This window comes from Grammomys surdaster, unplaced genomic scaffold, assembly GCF_004785775.1.
Source record: "Grammomys surdaster isolate TR1022 unplaced genomic scaffold, NIH_TR_1.0 66, whole genome shotgun sequence".
Classification (NCBI taxonomy): domain Eukaryota; kingdom Metazoa; phylum Chordata; class Mammalia; order Rodentia; family Muridae; genus Grammomys; species Grammomys surdaster.
Genome location: NW_021604568.1, coordinates 18,049,384 through 18,068,306, shown reverse-complemented (window position 1 = coordinate 18,068,306; position 18,923 = coordinate 18,049,384). Strand labels below are relative to the sequence as shown.

Here is an 18,923-nt window from a genome sequence, read left to right as displayed (position 1 = left end):
TAGTGGTGTGTGTATGTGGTGTTTGTATGTGTGATATGTGGTGTGTGAGAGTATTGTGTGTTGTGTATGGTGTATATTGTGTGTGTGGTATATGGTAAGAGTGTGGTGTGTTGTGTGTTATGTGTGTGGTGTATGTGGTGTGTGTGGTGTAGTGTGGGTGGTGTGTGGTGTGTGAAGAGTGTGGTGTGTGTGTGTGTCTGTGGTGTGTGTGGTATATGATGTGTAGAGTGTAGTGGTGTGTGGGTGTGTGGTCTTTGTATGTGTGGTATGTGGTATGTGAGAGTAGTGTGTGTAGTGTGTATGGTGTATATTGTGTGTGTGGTATATGGTGTGAGAGTGTGGTGTGTGATGTGTGTTATGTGTGTGGTGTGGTATGTGTGGTGTGTGTATGGTGTGTAAGAGTATTGTGTGTTATGTGTGTGGTATATTATGGTATGTATGTATGGTGTGATGTATGTACTGTGTGGTATGTGAGAGTGTGGTGTGTGTCTGTAGTGTGTGGTATATATTCTGTATGTGGTATGGTATGTGTGGTGTGTGTGTGTGTGTGTGTGGTATGTGGTGTGTGAGAGTATTGTGTGTTATGTGTGTGACGTATTACTGTGTGGTGTGAGAGTGTGTGTCTGTAGTGTGTGGTATAGCATGTATGGTGTTTATTGTGTATGTGGTATATGCTGTGTATATGTAGTCTGTTTGGTAGAACTCAGCAGTGAATTTGTCTTGAGAGTTTCTTTTGTGTGGACACTGTTACAGCTTCTGTACTGTTGCTCATTTTGAGTCTGCTCAAGTTTCTTATATTTCTTTGATTTAATTCTAGCAGGTCATATATGTCTAGGAATTTCTACTTCTAAATTTTTCAGGGTTGGGGGACATATAATTTCACACATAATTCTCTAATGAAACTCAAGATTTCATTTGAATCTGTAGCAACTTCCCATTTTTCATCTATAACCCTACTGATTTGGGTCTTCTTTTTATTAGTTTGGCCAGAAGTTTTTCTGACCAAGCCAGTTCAGTCAGTCAACAGGGTCTCAAGGGAGGGAGTGAGGATTGAAAAAGAAAAACAGTTAGACAAAATTACAACATGACTCCAGCCAGTGCTGAGTCTGAAGCAGGTTTGTTTTTTTCCAGTCTGCTTTTATACCATTCTAGGTACATCCAAAGAATAGGGTCAGTTCTTAGATCAAAGACAAAGTAATCAAGTGAAGCAGTAAACAAGATCACCCAAGATAGTAAGTAAACAAAGTAGTAACCAAAAGGATCGCACAAGGCAATAGATAAAGTAGTAAGAAAAGCGATCACATAAGGGAGTAATTCAGCAAAGTAGTAAACAAAGCCCCGTGGTCACTGTTTCTAACAATCTTATCTGAGCCTACTTCCTTGTCCTAGCCCAGTGACACATGCCGAATTCCTAGAAGGGACACCAAAAGCTCTCAACATTTGTCAATATTACCTCTTTTCTAAAAACCAATTTTGTTCTAAGGCAGAAGCTATGTCTTCATAGGTAGAGGGGAAAGGAGCCAGTGTGAAAAGTGCAAGCTCACACATGCTGTAGTCAGAACAGTGTTAGCGTTGGAGGGAATGTTAGGGGCAAACAGTGGGGCTGGGAGGACTAGGGATGAGGGATGAGCAGTTTGCGGTTGGGTGTGAGGCACTCAAGACAACCTGAAAAGAGAAGACAGGAACTCTATGAAGCAAGGACAGGGTCAGCAGCCCAGCTGACAAGCTTCTGTGAGAACCTCCTGGGAATTATATGTCCCCAACCCTGAAAAATTTAGAAGTAGAAATTCCTAGACATATATGACCTGCTACACACTATCATTCATTTACATATTCCTGGTTCTAACCCAGCTAATTCTAATGGAGAGCTTCTAGGAAAGCCTTTCCCTATTTTAGGAGCAAGACCACAGACCATCCCATAGATAACCTGCAAGGTAGAAGGGCAGAATTCCCATCTGGCAAGTGGCACATAGCTAACCCACAGGTCAATAACTAAGGAAACAGGTCAGAAGTGACACCACGGAGCAGGGGGAGTATCTTCAACACTCCATGACAAGGTTGGGCCAGAGGAATATACATAGGGCATGTAGAACCCTGACTGGCTAGACCCATGGTAGTCTAGAAAACCAACCAATCTCACAACAATTACCTCAATCTTTGCCCAGTTTATACCATGGCCTTCTAAACCCCTGGATGACAGAGTTCAGCAGTTCCTCCCCTCTCTCCCTCAGAAGCTTCACATTCCCTCAGTTTCTCACCTTGCCTCAGATTTTCAATTTTCTGGAATACTTTTTAATAAAGCCTGCTTCTACTTTGCTTGCTCCGTTGACTTTTTACCGAGTTAATTCTTACTGGAATGAGACAACAGATTCCAGAGGCACTGTTCCAGGTTTGGTGACCATGGGTGTCTGACACCCTAGGTCTTTCAGTCTAATACAGTTGTGCCACTCAAAAACCCAATTTAATTCTAAGTATTGTCCTCTTGATCTTTGTTTCATTAATTACTGTCTTGCCTTCATTATTACATGTAAGCTAGGGCTCAGAGAGATCCTGAGAGATCAATGGGTGGGAAGAAGGGTTTTCTCATAGATATAAGAGACAGACTAGCCAGAGGCCTTTAGGGAAGTCCAAAGCTACCATGGCTATCTCTCTAAAACAGAGAGAAGGGCAGACCGGTCAGGGCCAGGGCTATGGGTCAGAGCAGAGAGAAGAGCAGGAGTAGATTCCTGAGGAATGGTGAGAGTGAGCTTTTATCTTTTCATTGCAATCCTATAGTCCTGCTTGAGTTGAGTGAAGAACATATTTTGGACCAAGCCAGTGGGCTTGGCCTCTTTAGGAGTGCTTGGGCTTTTTTCCTTTTGGATGTAACAGTTCAGCCTTTTTTAAATTACAAAGTAAGATGTACAATTAATATCCAGTCCATCATATTTGTTAATTAGATAAAGTATTCCACCATCATTCCTAACTTAAAGAATTACAGTTCCATCCCTGGATTATGTTTAGATTTTCACCCGTAACACCATTTGAAAACCATGTCTTCCAATCTATAAACTCTTTGTCAATGCTAAACAGCTCATGTTTGGTTATGAGACTATAACTAGTCTTCAACCCTGTCAGAAATCTGAGAATAAATTATATATTGCTTGTGTATCTAGGAAGCACAAAACATATTTCTAAAACTTAAACAATTATAGAGACAGCTGACTACCTGGACAGCCACTAAGTTCTTATAATGCTGGAACATCTGTTATTCAGCCTTCTGGCCCAGAAACATCTGGCAGACCTTTTGTGAAGGAAGAAATATGAAAGACTGACTTACCCTATATTGGCAAAGTTATCCACCTCTGTTTGTCCTTCTTGGACAGTATATTGTCTGCAGATGATATAAACAATTTCTGTCTAGTGGCTACCTTGTCACAATAAGCAACCTCATCTGGAGGTAAAGATGAACTTTGCTTCTTGTTTGAGCAGATGAAAGACAACTGTCTTTTTAATGAGTTAATTTTTATCAATAACCAAACATAAGAAGTCTTCATTTATGCCATATGAAGGAGGGCACAAAGAATCTTCGGGATTCCGTATCCAATAAGATTGATTATCACATTTTAGCTGAAGTTTTGGCTAGAGACATTTTTATGTCTAAGCCAGTTATTGGGCTATTCCCACGTCAAGGAATCAACAGATCGATTTACCTGTCTTGTTTGATTTTCTTGAATTTTTCTAGTTCTTCAGGGTGTCTCCCCCTGTCATATCTGATCCATATAACTCTGGATGGGGTCCAAAGCCCTCTCTCCCTTGATGCCAACACAAACACAGCATCTCTCTCCCAAAATAACATATCCTTGGTCCAGTAACCAGAAATCATTAAATGTTTAGCTTGACATCTTTCCCAGGGGAATTTTAATATAACCAGCAAACTCATAATCATACTCATTTTGATAATTAAAACAATTCAAAGCAATAAATCAATCTAAATAAATATTAACCAGTGAGACAATGCTTTGACTGTTCCCTGCCTTGACTTTCATGAGATCAAGGCCTAAATTACTTATATAATGTAAATTTAAATTCCCTTCTGCTTACAGTATAAGCCTATTTTCAGACTCTCACTTTATATAATTCTCAAGGCCTAAATTTCTACTGTCTGAGATAGGCTACACTTCCTAACCCCTGCCTTCCATTTAATTTCATAAAGATCAAATGCCTCAATATTTCTGTTTCTCTGTATTTTACTTTAATTAAATTTCCTTCTGTTTATTGTATCACGCTCCCCTAACTTCTCTCTTCTGTGGAGCTTAATATCTGTATAGTTAAGAACATTTCAACAATTACTATCATACTCACATCTATCCTTAAAAATAAGCTAAACAAAAATTTAAAAATCTATCCTTTGATATTTTGCTGCCTGGAGACAGACAATTTTATAGTTTGTTTCTAACTTCTGTCCTCCTAGCATTCAGGGAACCAGTCAGCAGTATGTGCACAGCAGGAGCTCCTAGCCTCTCTCTGGCAGTGGCTGTGCTCCTCTGTTCTCGTCCCCGTGTAGTGTCTGGCGGGGGCCGCGCCCCCCCCCCCGAGGCACATGAGTCAACTTGGCTTGCTGAGAAACCAATTTTCCCCTCCTCTTAGATTGATATCATTTGTATGCGTGTATAACATCCAAGAATTCCTAACTTAATAGTGGATTCTTGCCTTCCATGTGGCATGCCATCTGTGGGTTGTAGTTTCTAAACTGCTTTAAGCTCCAGGTGGAGTACACTACCAGTCACCAGTCACCACACTAGTTCCTTCGGATCCATGTATGAAAAATACACAAACACATTAGCTCTCATCTTCTCTTTTTTTGAGTTTTAAACATTTTATTAAGTGAAAAAAATCCCTTTCTTAAGTTTCAAAAATCTTTAAAAACATTATATAATAAACTTGTATAGATAGTGTCTGTTAGTAATCTGTTAAACTCCACCTCCACAGTCACCTGGCAACAGCCAGGTATGCCCCTCCCCACAGTTACCTGGCAACAGCCAGGTAGGCCTGCCCACTATAAAAGGGGCTGCTTGGCCCCTCCTCTTGCCCTCTCAACCCAGTGCCTGCAGGTTGTTGTCTCCCCTCCCCCCTTCCCATCCCCCTCTCTCCAAGTGGTCATGGCCGGCCTCTACCTGCTCTACTCTCCTCTCCTCTCGCTCTCCCACTCTCTTAATAAACCTCCCCTGGTGGAACCGTGGAACCGTCTAGTCTGCTGTGATCCGTCCAAACTGCGCGTGAAATCCTTTTAGTGTCACAAAAGGTAAGGCAAAGGAGTTGGTATTTTGAGTAATCTTGTAATTTACCAAAAATGTAATAAACGTAGTAGACATTTACGCACAGTAATTTCCTGAGGATTTTTTTTTTTTTAGCTCTTTCACCATGTCCATCATGATTGAAAACTAACAAATACAAAACATCACTTTTCTATGGCATTTTAAAAATTGAAACAGTTTACACTGATGGGTGAAAGTCTTCCACCAGCTGGCCTCTGTATAAAAGGGAAATGTGTGTGAAACATATGTAGCAAGACAGATGGCCCTACTTACTCAACATTAGCTCATTTTAAATCTGCCTTACCGCACAGTGGCTGGGCTCTTCTAAGTCTTCTGTGGCTAGCGGGCCCTTCCCTTTACTCCTTGCTCAACATTCTAAGTCTGCCCTCAGCTTAGTTGCAGTTACCTTCTCCTTGCTCAGCACCCTAAATCTGCCCTCAGTTCAGATACATTTCTAGGCTACAGCCTGCTACCCCAGGCCCAGTCGGGGAAGTGGCCAATGGCCACTCCACCTGAGATCTCACATAGCTGGTGGCTCTCTCTCCCTCCGAAGCATGGTGAACTCCTTTCCTCCTCCTGTGTCTCCTAGCCAGCCTGTGAGAACCTGAAAGTCCCACCTCTTCTGCCCAACCATTGGCTGCTGGTATCTTTATTGATTGATCAAGAACCAATTGGGGAACAGGACCTTCAGTGTTCACATGCAGATTCTGATCTAAGCATCAGAACCACAGATCGATTTGCTGCTGGGTTCTATTAGCACCTAGATGCAGTGACCCCCTTGTCAACAGCTTTTAATATGAAGTCAGGGTCACCAGGAGTCCTCCCTCATGGTGTTGGAACTGCAGAACTTGAACCTGGGAGAGAAAGCATTATAAAGTTTCTTCTTCCTGTCACACTGCTGGGGATACAGTGCTGGGCGTGAGACCACTACAACTCTTCTTGAATCTGAGTGAAGAGTGCACTCTGCAGGTTCCGGCCGCTGACCTTTGAAGGACTGAATTATCCTGTCCAAGTTTGTTGTATAGTTGTACAAATAGGAAGAGATAGATAGATAGATAGATAGATAGATAGATAGATAGATAGATAGATAGATAGAGACAGAGACAGAGAGAGACAGAGAGACATGCTACCATTGGATGCCCCAAAGACCAGCAAGATCTCTTTTGTCTGCTCCGTCAAATAATTACTGAACACTCAGACAACCAAAGCAACTGAGCAAGAGTGGAGGATGGCACACAATGCCAGCCCTGCACAGAGCTTATGACGGCCTTTTGCTAGCTCGCTGCTCTTATTTTAATTTAACATTGAACTGCAATAACTGAATTTTCTCTGTAAGCAATATTATGATGTTTTGGGTTTAATTTTTTCTAATAAAATATACTGCCATCCATAAAGTGCATGACCTTTTAAAAATGTTCAGAAAAATCCTTCTTTTCTCTTCATCATTTAGCTCCCTGTGGTCTGTTGGCTTTGCAAATGTCAGGATAAAGGTTAAGAACTAATGTTAATGAAAGTTACATAATATCTATATGTGAAAAGTATAGATGTACTGAAATTTTGTAGTTTGACCATATATAATGAGCTTGCTGCAGTTAAATTTTATATGAATTGTAGCATTGACTTATATATAGTCATTTTAAAATGGAGATAACAATGGGAATTGCCTTAAAGGCAGACTTACTTATTTCAATAGCTCTACTGAACATTGGTTAACATAGAATAAATTATGAACATTGGAATTGTTTCTTCAAAGAAATATACTTGTTAAGAAAGCAGAAGAGGGGGCTATTTAGAGGAGAAAAGGCAACCAGGTAGAGTTAACAGGGATTATAGCTAAACAATAAAATATATTAATTAATATATATATATATGTGTGTATATATATATATATATATATATATATTACTATACATACATATATGTGTGTGTGTGTGTGTGTGTGTGTGTGTGTACACACACACACATATTAAAGGGCTGCCAAGATGGCTCATCAGTTAAGAGATCTGATACTCTTGCAGGGGAGTAGGGTTTGATTCCCAGTATCCACACAGCAGCTCACAGCCATGTGTAATTCCTATTTCAATAGATCCAACACTCTCTTCTGGCTTTCACAGGCACCAGGCATGCACACTATGCACACATATATGTGCCACACTCATACACATACAATTTTTAAAAATTAGATCCTTCAGCAGGAAATGCTTTTGCGACTGTGTGGCCTCCAGCATTTACATAGAGGTGGCCATGCTGTTCCTGCTGCAGAAATGTAGAGGCTGGAAGATTACTCAGTGGGTACAGGCACTTGCTGTCAAGCCTGATGACTTGACTTTGATCTCTGGGACCCACATGTTAGAAGGAAAGAGTTGAATTCTGTGTGTTATTCACTTTCACCACGGTGCACATGCACACACACACTGCCCCATATATGTATGTGTATATGTATATTATATATACACATACATATATGGGAAACAGTAAGATATCAACAACAAAGTATCAAGTTAAATAGAGCAACACAGTGCTTAGTGAAAGTGTAACAGCTGTAGTCTGGAGCTTTATATAGTGAGTAAAACTATAAAAACATGACCCCAACTCCTATGATACAGCAGACACACTGATGCCCATGAGGGCTATTAGTGACTAACAAGAGTGGGCAGTGTACACAGAATCACTACACCAGAAAGCAGACAATCTGCAAACAGGGATGAAATGGGATAGTGTGAGCTTTCGTTACCCTGTCCAGGAAAGCATGCAATTTAAATGTCGATAATCTTCACCTCTGGAATTTCCATTTAACATTTCAAATGAGGAAAGGCTACTGAGCCTGAGAGCAGCATGGCCACATTGCAGGTTGGTGTATGCTTGGCTTTTTAAGAAATTGCCAACCTGACCCCAAGAGTGACTGTGGCCTTTCCATTCTGTGTCTGCTCCATCGCTTCTGTGTTTCTTTCCAACATTCATGTCACGCTTTGAAGTATTTTTCTTCCTTTCTCCCTAGTTTGTTGATATACTGGTTGCTTTAGAATTAAAAGCACATATGTTTAATTGTCATAGTAAACCTCCAAATGATATTACAGCAGTTCACCAACAGGATGAGGATCCTTCAAGACTGTATTCCATCTCTTTTCCTGTCCTACATGGCATTTAAGAATACACTTCACTTATGCCTATCATATAAACCCTCCAAATAATATTATTTCTCAATATCCAATGGCTTTGATGTAACTTAAAGAATGCCTAAAACATCATGCATTTTCAAGATAATTACTTTTTATTTGCTACTCATGGTTCCTTTCTGTTTAATTTCCTACTGAAATAACACCTCTGAAGGCTCTCCGCAGCAATTCTTGTAGTACTGACTAGCTGGTGAAGAACTAAGTGTTGGTAGTTTGAAAAGCATTTCATTCTCAGCCTTGGAAAGTATTTATGTGAGTATAGAGCCGAAGTTAAGAGATTATGTATCTTAGCATTAACTGTCAACCTGACAGAGCCTAGAATTACCTGGTGGAGGGGGAGTCTCAGTTGAGAAATTCTTTATCAGGTTTGTCAGTGGATATGTCTATTGAGGTGTTTGTATGGATTGTCTTAACTGAATGTGAAGGTACAGCTCATTGTGGGCCACACCATTCCCTGGGAGGTGGTCTTGGGCTAAACAAGAAAGGTATCTCCAAGTTCCCACTTGGATTCCTACCCAGAGTTACCCCAGTGGTGGGCTGTGAGTGGAAGCATAAGCCAAATAAACCAACTCTTTCCCTAAGTTGCTTTTGTCCAGAGTGATTCTTTTCATACCAACAGGAAAAAAAAAAACCAGCATGAATGGTCTTTCTCTTCAGAATATTAGAGACACGTCTTCTGTGTGGAACTGTCTGTGAGATTGGTCTCTGTGTTCCTCGTGTGGTATCTTTTCCTTCTGGCTGTTTTCATGAGTTTCCCCACTCTATCTGGTTTGATTTATTTGATTTGGATGTGTGTTAGCTGTGTTCTCTGGATACTTTTGTGTGTCGTTGTGAAGGGCCCACTCTTATGCAGTATATTATACAGTGAAGGAGGTCAGGGTGATATTCTACTCACTTGAAAATTAAATAGTGTTTAGAGCTCCCCTCATTTCCAAACAGAGAGACCTGATTGTGTCCTATGACTTTCTGTACAGACAAGGTGACAGACACCTGGTACCTCAGTCTTCAAGAGCAAAATTATCACAATCATAGAGAAGACATAGTTCAGCAAGAGTACTTTAGATCCCACTGAATCAGGTCTATTGGAATATTTATACACAAGCCTGTTGACAGCACAGTCACAAGCCATTCCATTTAGGGGTTTGAGGGTTGTATGGAAATTTCTAAAATTCATATAGTTTTATTTTCAAGCCAACGTACTAGTAAATATATTTTGCTTTCAATTTAGCAACCTGGTAATTCATTGTTCAGTGTTCTAAGAAAAGGATTAGAAAGTAGTAGATGGCTCATTTCGCTTCATTTTTAATGATCACCAAGTTTTAGAGTTTTGTCGTGTTTCTGTCTAAGTGATCTGTATTTATTTTTAAAATTTTACAATCACGTTTTGTATTAGCCTTGGAAAGTCAGACAACCTAAAGGAGGTCACCTTGGCACCAATCTTCTATGAGCCATTAGTCTTTGCCATTTAGTGTTAGCCTGGGGTAATTTTGTCTTTAGTTTCTACAGAGTTCTTGACTCTATTGACTGACACCCATTGAAGTAATTTCCTTCCTCCACTACCCAAAGAAACCAGCCTGTCCCTGTACCAAACATTCCCACCCTCTCCCTCAGACCCAGCCCCCACAGTTCTACTGTCCTAAATACGCCTCTGCTCCGTGATTCCTTTCTATTCTAACTATCCTGGTCACCTCTCAGAGATTACTTTCTTCTGGTACAGAATCCCAGGATTCTTCTTGACAAAGCTTATGGCTGAATACTAAAAGGATAGACCAGAGGAAGCCTTTAAAATTAGCTCCACTATCAAGCATGAGGAAATCGATTTTTGTTTCATTAATAGCCCAGGTCTCATGTTCTGTTCTGCTATCAGACTGCATCATTGTTTGCGTGGCACTGAATGTTTTCCATAATGGAGAGCATCATTTAAAGCTTCCACATGGAAACCAATTTCACACATTATCAGTGAACATGAGAAACTATTTTGCATTAGGAATATAGGGTAAATAAAATAGAAACTGACGAGCAAAATTACTGGTATCCCCAGTGTTAGGTAAAAGTTCTGGCTGACTCTGCTGTTCTCAAATAATATCTGTCTGTCAGCATAATAACCCACCTGAGGGCATCCTCCACTCGGGCAGAGGAAGCATTGTCCTAGGACAAGCAAATGATGAATGAGGATACTCTTCTTAATAGTGAACCATTCTACAGGGCTTGTTACAATGGAAGCATCCTGACCTGCATGTAATTACCTTCTCCTTGCTTCTCTAGCTTGGCCTCTTTGCCCTAAGACATTCATCTGGCTTAAAAATTGTTAGAATGCATTCATGCATTCATTCATTCATTTATTCACACATTCATGTTTATACAAACGATACAACCCAGAATCTTTGTCATAAAACTCAAGAGCGTGAGAGGCAGGAGCTCTATCTCCAAAGACTGTATTGGAAAAGCTGTAAATCAAGAGTAGGAGGAGGTGTCAGTCAGTGACTGGTAGGAAAATAACTCCCTCGGGGTTTTACTCAGCCCCAAGGCAGGCCTTCCTCAGTTCCCTTGGCTTTCTCTTAGGAGGTGAATGCAAAGTCACATTTTAAAAACCTCCCTGATATGCAGAGAAAAATCATGCAGTTAGCGTTGGAGCTTAACTAGGTAGCTGGTGACTGAACAAGACAGAAGAAAATGTCCTCCTCTGCAGGGACAAGAGACTGCAGAGATAGAAGCAGCCTGCTCCCTCCACACCGCCACAGGAGGCATCTCCACAGGAGAGGCACGTGGAGAGTTGAATAAGACAAGATGATGGAGCTGATAGAGACTCCTGGTCAGAAGCTAAGGGGAGAGTGTACAGCTGCTATGTAGTGGGAAATGCATTTGGAAGGTGACAGTAATGTCCCCATATATGACCTAGACTTCATCTTGTGTTGTGTGAGCCATGCTATGAACTTGCTGATGTGCTGAAAGGGAGCTATTTACTGAAAAGTACATTCTGATTATACCTAGGGTTTGGGCTAAGGAGGTCCACGTAAGACTCATGCACTGTAAAGTCCATTTGTCTTCTAGTCATAAACAATCTTGTGGCTCACTAAAGTTCCTATAAGGACCCTGAAATCATGCTCTAAAGGATCCACTAAGATGTCTACTGGAGTAGATGTTCTTCAACTCACTATTTGGATATGCAGCAGAAGTATATGCAGCAAATAAAATAAATCTCCCCTCTCCTATAGCAGGAGGTATTTGAAAAAGTGGCTCCACTAGCTCCCGGCCAGCCGCCGCCATGTTCCGCCGCCATGTTCCGGCTCTACGTTCCCACACTAAAGCGGCACCGGCTGGCTAGGACTGCCAGTCTGGGACCCACGAGACATTGGTGTGGCTGCTGCTTCTGTCAGTCAGCTCTGTGGAGTGTATGGCTCTAAGCATGGCTCAAGGGCCAACTCCACCAACCTCATGCGGTAGGTATAACAATTCCCAGTACCCAGTAGAAGCAAGACTCTTAATTGACCTAACCTGCAGGTCAGTCAACAGGGTCTGCTAGGGAGAGAGTGGAGATGGAGGGACAAGAGACGAGAAGAATGGAGACATAACAGTTGTCTGATCAAGTCTAGTTTATTGAAAGGCAACTATGGGTATATAAGCACAAGCAGGGGAGTGCAGCTGGAGACGCTTAACCAGGAGTCCAGGATATGTCTGAGAAAAACAAGATGTTATCAGAGTGTGCTCAGCTGTTGTCGACTGCTTGCAAAAATATCATGCTAGAAAAACAAGTCTCTTGTCAGGGTGGAAAAGTATCAACCTGCAAATATATGGCCCAAGATGGCTGCAAAGATGGTAGCTGCTTTTTGCTAGGAGTTGGCTCCCAACACTTAATGCTTAAGATTATCCAATGGATTTACAGATTAGCAAATACTCAATATACAAGGTGCCCACACAATTAGAATTGTTAACTCAATTACCTAACCTTGATAAGAATAATTACCTTAGACTGCTAGAGACACTCGGACATCCACGGATATCTTCTCTCTCCTCCTCCTTCTCTTCCTTCTCCTCCCTCGTTCCATCCTCCTCCCAACTCCTAGCTCTGCCTACCTCTTTTCTATCCAATGGCAGAGCTCCACTATAAATTCAATGGGCAGGAAAGGTCCTGCAACACTCCCCTCCTCTCCTTTCCCCTTCCCTCTAATCCCCTCCCCTCCCCTCCCTCCTATCTTCTCTCCCAATTTTCTTTAACATCATCTAAGCCTATTTGGAGGGCCTCTGGGGGCATTTCTGAAGCTGGAAGAGTAGGCAGGTGCTAGATTTCATCTCCAACTGCCAAGGTGTGTAACATCAGTAAGACAGACAGGGATATGGCTCAGAACCCTAAGTAGCCCAGGGACCATGCACCAAGGGACCACTGTGTACCCCAAGTCACTGTCTGTATGGAACACACACTGACAAGTCTTCCCTGGGGAGACCTGCCCCAGTACCAACTTCTTAGATGCTGAAGAAGTGGGTCCAAGGCAGAAACATCTGTGAGACCAAGACCCCATTTTATAAAAGGGCCAAGTGCTCTCTGATGGGATCTTCATGTTGTTGCATCTGCCCTGCACCAACCAGATGAGACCTAATGCTGTCATTTATCTGTGTCCCCCATTCTCCGTTCTTGGGTATCATTATTCTCCACCCTTGGGTATTATTATTCTCCACCCTTGGGTATCATTATTCTCCATCCTTGGATATCATTATTCTCCACCCTTGGGTATCATTATTTTCCATCCTTTGGCATCATTATTCTCCATCTTGGGTATCACATTATTCTCCATCCTATGGTATCATTATTCTCCATCCTTGGGTACCATTATTTTCCATCCTTGAGTATCATCAGGTGTTTCTAGTCACTGTGTATTCTTCCTGTACTTGTACTGTGAATACAGTGCCATATTCTCCTAATAACTAACATTTACTAAGTAATAATTATTTGCTTTAGGGTAAGTAATTAAGATACGCCATCTCATCAACAGTCACTCTCAACAACGTTTAGACCGCCATCATTATTTGTATCTGCAGATGGAGAAACACCTTGGAGGGAGTGGCAAGTTTTCCTAAAGTCATTCAGTTATTTAATAGTGAAAGCTGAATTTCAGTCTCCCACTAGGGCATACCTCTTGGTAATTGTGACTGCCTCTGGATGTGCTCACATGAAATTTTCCTTATTAAATGACACAGGTTAGAAATGATGATTTACAAAAAGAGTGGGAAGAAAAGTCAATCTTATGAACAACAGCAACAACCAGGCATGCTGCGTTCTAGAACACATGTGAGAATCCAACCTCAGTGTCAAAATGATAAACAAAATGAAGACTTGTTGCTGTAAATCTCCAACCCAAATAAGACCAGTCAAGGAAAACACAGCTCAATAATTATGGATATAAACTGAACGCCTAGATTGGGCAGATTTACCATTCCACTACTCTATTCCCCAGCTATGAGATCCCTTATAACATGCGATTTTTCCAGGCCATGTGCTTTTCCTCCATTGTCCTTCCTCCTCCTGCTCCTCCGTCGACTTCCTCTTCCTCTCTCCTCCCCTAAGCCTTTTTCTCCACCTCCCCTTCTACTGCCCAATCACTGGCTCTAGCCTTTATTTTACAAATTTAATTGGACAGAAGGTTCACAAGAAGTTATCTGTGTACAGACTCACTCCTCTGCTGCAGCCCCTCCCAGGAAAGTGGAACTGGCATCAAAATACAAGGCTGGGGCTATCCACAACAAAGACTCAAAGACATGGCAGCTACTGTGGGACATTATACAATGTCTGTTGACCATAACTCCACAGTTTTAAAGGACAGGAGTCAAGGAAATTTTCCATGTTCAGCACATCGCTTCAACACAGCTCAGATGTCTGCAGACTCATTCAACATTACTTTTAAAACAAAGGCTCATGTCTGCCATGAACACAGGACATTGTATCTTCATGCTGAATTCTCTTTAGCCCTTGAATATTTCATATTAAAGTGTATCTCTATGTCTAAAGATGGATATAAAAGTACGAAGCTGACGGAATGACATCATGCACAGTGAATCACACAGGTCTCTCAATGAAACTCAGCTACTTACCAAAAATGAAATCATTGTGTGAGGTGTCAGAGAACCCAGCAATGCCAGCCAGGTTGGCAATGCTGTCTATGTAATACTTGTGGCTTCTGAAGTGATTGCAGGCCACAAAGTCACAAGTTCCTGTGAGGCTAGGCATGACATCAGTGACAGATCTCATTTTTCTAAGATTATCACTGAAATAAGGATACAGGGTATGGAGTAGACTTCTCTCATGGGCGTGAACTCATGGAGGTCAAAGCACGAAACCATTTATGAAGTGTATCCATATGACATGTGATCTGAAGGTCATCACTACTTAAGATTAAAATAATTGAATGTTGTTGAATGAGTGGGAAAGTAACGAGAAGAGAAAGACATCAATGAAGATGAGTAATGTGTTCCCTGAATTAGTCTTTTAAAATGTTTACATCTTTATTTATTATATTTTAAAGTGTGTGTGTGTGTGTGTGTGTGTGTGTGTGTGTGTGTGTTGTGCTCTGAAGGTGGTTGTGAGCTGCCTGGCATAGGTGCTGGGAACTGAACTCAGTTCAACTGCAAGTATGTGCTCTTAATTGTTAAACTGCACCAGCCCCCTGAATTAGGTTCTTGAAATGTCCACTGATAATAAGCCATATTTCTCAATCTGTGAATGCCTACTGTTCCCTATGGAGACCTATAATCGATCTAAGGGATGTCGTTTAAGAGACCTCTGTTGTGTAAAAGGAGAGGGCTGTGTGGCGTCAGCAAGTTTAATACAGAGCACAGCTATTGTGCCCTACTAAAATCTTGGTCTCCATGAACATTTTACCTTCTCAGATTCCATCAATGTCCAAAGTCTGAGAGAGCGCTCTTCTGACATCTGGCCATTTCTTTTCCTCCATTCGGAAAGAAATCTAAGTGACCCACAGTTTGGCTCATTCTAGTCCTGAAGTCGTTTTTAAAAGCAAGGAAAGGTTTATGTTACTTTATTGATGCCTGAAGACATTCTCATGAATGCAAAGTGCATGCCCAACATCTGGCCAGTTGGGTTTTGGGACTCACCCATGTTGGGAATCATGGGGGCAGAATCTGTGTGAATCACATCTACAAATTGGGCATCACTGGGGTTCAACTGGACAACCTCAGGAGTATTCTGAACGTAAGGTTTAACTGGATCCAACCCTAAGGCAAATAACCTGTGCTATCAACTATGTAGGTGCATTCAGCTTACTTCATTAGATCCAGGCCTGAGTGCAAGAACTGGCTGCAATCCCTAATTACCCTGTGTAGAGGGAGATGACTTCTTCCTCACCTCCAGTTTCTCAAAAGAAATCTGCTTTTAGTTTGTTTGCTGTTTATTTAAAGCCAACTTCCCTCAGAGTATAGAATTTACGTCTACTTAAGGATGTTTAGTCCCTGAGAGAACCTGTTATTGTAATTATTTAAAATTGGCCTCTGGTCAAACCAACTACTAAGCTGTGGTGACTCTGCCTAGCTCAGCCGCCATGTTTCTTGGCTGGAGGCCAAGTGCACACAGCAGCTAGAACCATCCAGCCAGAAACACCATCCCTGCCACCCATGAGATGCCAGCATGGGAGATGGCTCTGTGAATATTCCACACTGTCTCCGCAAGGCTGGGCATTGCCCAGACCATCTCGCCATCCACACGGGCCCGGTAAAAAAAAATGAGACTCTGATGCTTAAAGATTAATCGAAGGCTTTATATGTTTGGTAAAGCTCAATAACAATATGCCCATACAAAGAGTTGTTTTCCAATTAGGTAACCTAAATAAAAGTAGTTACCTGCACTGCTCTCCATACCTGAGTGGCTCTCCATCCTCCTACAACTCTGCCCTCTCTAGCTCCTCCTCTTCCTTTTTCCTCTTCCTCTCCTTACTCCTCCCACTTTAGCTCCTCCTACAAGAACCCTGGTCACTGGCAGCAGAGAAGAGGCTGATCGTGAGAGACAGCAGACTATAGAGCAACAGACAACAAACTCCCAGAAGAGTAAGGCCCCAGAATGGCATAGCAGTTCACTGAGCAAGGGAGAAGGACTGAAGTCCTGAGGGCCAACAGAAAACATGGAAACAAGCAACTTTGGGAGGTAAGAGGTTGGGGGCACCCTCCAGAATGTACCAGAGACCCGAGAAGTGAGAGGCTCTCAGGACTCAAAGGGAGGGACCTTAAATGAAACGCCCTACAGTGGGGAGAGGGAACTTGTAGAACCCACCTCCAGCAGAAAGACAGGGCATCAAGTAAAGGATAGGGTTGCCATTCCACAGTCAAAACTCTGACCCAGAATTGTTCCTGTCTGAAAGAATGGAAATGGAGAGGAGCCTGAGGAAAAGAAGGTCCAGCAACAGGCCCAAAGAGGGATCCAGCTCAAAGGGAGGTCCCAAGGCCTGACACTATTACTGAGGCTATGGAGCACTCACAAAAAGGGACCTATCATGACTGCCCTCCTGAAGACCTAACAAGCAGCTGAAAGAGTCAGATGAAGATATTTGCACCCAACCAATGGCAGAAGCTGCTGACCCCTGTGGTTGAATTAGGGAAAATCTGGAAGAAGCCGAGGAGGAGGGCAGCCCTGTAGGAGGACCCGCAGTCCCCTGGACCCCTGACATCTCTCAACCAGGCAGCATACACCTGCTGATATGAGGCCCCAAACACATATACAGCAGAGGACTGCCGGGTCTGGGTTCAGTCAGAGAAGATGCACCTAACCCTGAAGAGACTGGAGGCCCCAGGGATTTTAGAGGTCTGGTGGGGTGAGGGGTAGGGGTGTCTGTGGGGACATCCTTATGGAGACAGGGTGCTGGGAGGAGGTATGGGATGTGGAGTTGGAGGGTGGACCAGAAGGGGAATCAAATCTGGAGTGTAAGAATAAATAAATAAATAAATAAATAAATAAATAAACATATAGATACATAAATAAAAGATTAAAAAAAGAAAAGAAAAGAAAGAACATTCTGGAAGAACTTTTTTTCAGCAAATTAATAGATAGAAATTCCAGATATTCCCATCAATCTAATTATAACTAACTTTTCCAAAGTATAAAAAAGAGAGGGGATGAGGGAATGGTTCATTGGATAAAATCTTGCCATGAGTTAGGCTCCCCAGTACCCACATAAAAGTGAGGTTCAACACTCCACATCTGTAACCCCAGCTCAGAGGGTTTGGAGGCAAGAGAAACCCCTAAGCTTACTGGCCATTCAGTCTAGCTAACTGGAGATCTGTTGCCTCGAATAAAACATGATAGCATACGCCTTTATCCCCTGCACTCTGGTGACAGAAGCAGGAAAGATCTCTATGTTCAAGGTCAGCCAGGTCTACATAGCAATTCCCAGAACAGCCAGGGATACGTAGTAAAACCTTGTCTTACAGAGAGAGACGGCAGGGGCGGGGGTTATAGAGGAAGACACCAAATGTGTCTGAATATACATGAATGGATTCACTGTGTCTAGTCTTTGAGTATATATGAATGGATTCACACACACACACAACACACGCACACACATGCACAGACACACACCATATATACATACAAGTTTTAAGAAGAGAATCGTCAAATCAGCACAGAAAGTTGGAAGGCAAAAGAAGAAATTGGTTGTTCTTGTAGCGGCCATGCCTTAGATCCAGTGTCTTGCTCCTGGGGTTACTGGAATGGTCAGCATGTGAAAAAAGGCACTTCAATTACAGTTAGCAGCACACATAAGAGACAGAGGAAGCTTCCCTGCGCTGCGGCCCATGACTGTAGCTGATGAGGCTCAGGGTCCTCATGCACCCCATTGAAACAGAATTCAGGTAATTCCACGTATGTTAGCTATGGGTGAGATGCCAGTGCTGTGACATTTGTTCTATTTGTGAGCCTCATCTTTGGTGAAGACCTGAGCATGGAGGAAATAAAGGAATGAGTCCTCTGGTTGTCGCTAAGCCTCACATTAGGCACAGTAACAATATATTTTAAGGAGGACACTGTAACCCAAGGGTAAATGTCAGTTACCAAGTCACCAGGGCTGACATGACACCCAAGTCTGACAAGCCAGAAAGCACGCTGCTCCAGATTTCCCTCCCAGCCTTCCTCTTGAATCTCACAGAGGCACGTGTGGTCCAATTTTGTAGCTTTTGTTGTTGTGACCAACCTGTGATTCAACCAATGGCCCCATTCAACCTCTTTCCAGCCTTGCCAGCAACGTGAGAGCCCAGATTGTGGGTGATGAGGTAAACGGTGGAGGGTGAATTTCTGAAGTCAGACTTCATTATCCAAGACATCTCCCCTCTGTGTGTCTCTCCTGCCTCTCTCTCTCTCTCCCCCTCTGTGTCTCTCCTGCTCTTGTCTCCTCTCTCCCTCCCTCCTTCTCCCTCCCCGGGCAGACGAGCCTGACGACGCGCCCCGGCCGCCGGCGGC

At 42.5% G+C, this 18,923-nt stretch overlaps 1 pseudogene; it reads right to left on the bottom strand.

The window, feature by feature from the left end:
* Positions 1–9,364: 9,364 nt before the first annotated feature.
* Positions 9,365–18,775, bottom strand: LOC114626138 (annotated as a pseudogene).
* Between the last annotated feature and the right edge of the window lie 148 nt (positions 18,776–18,923).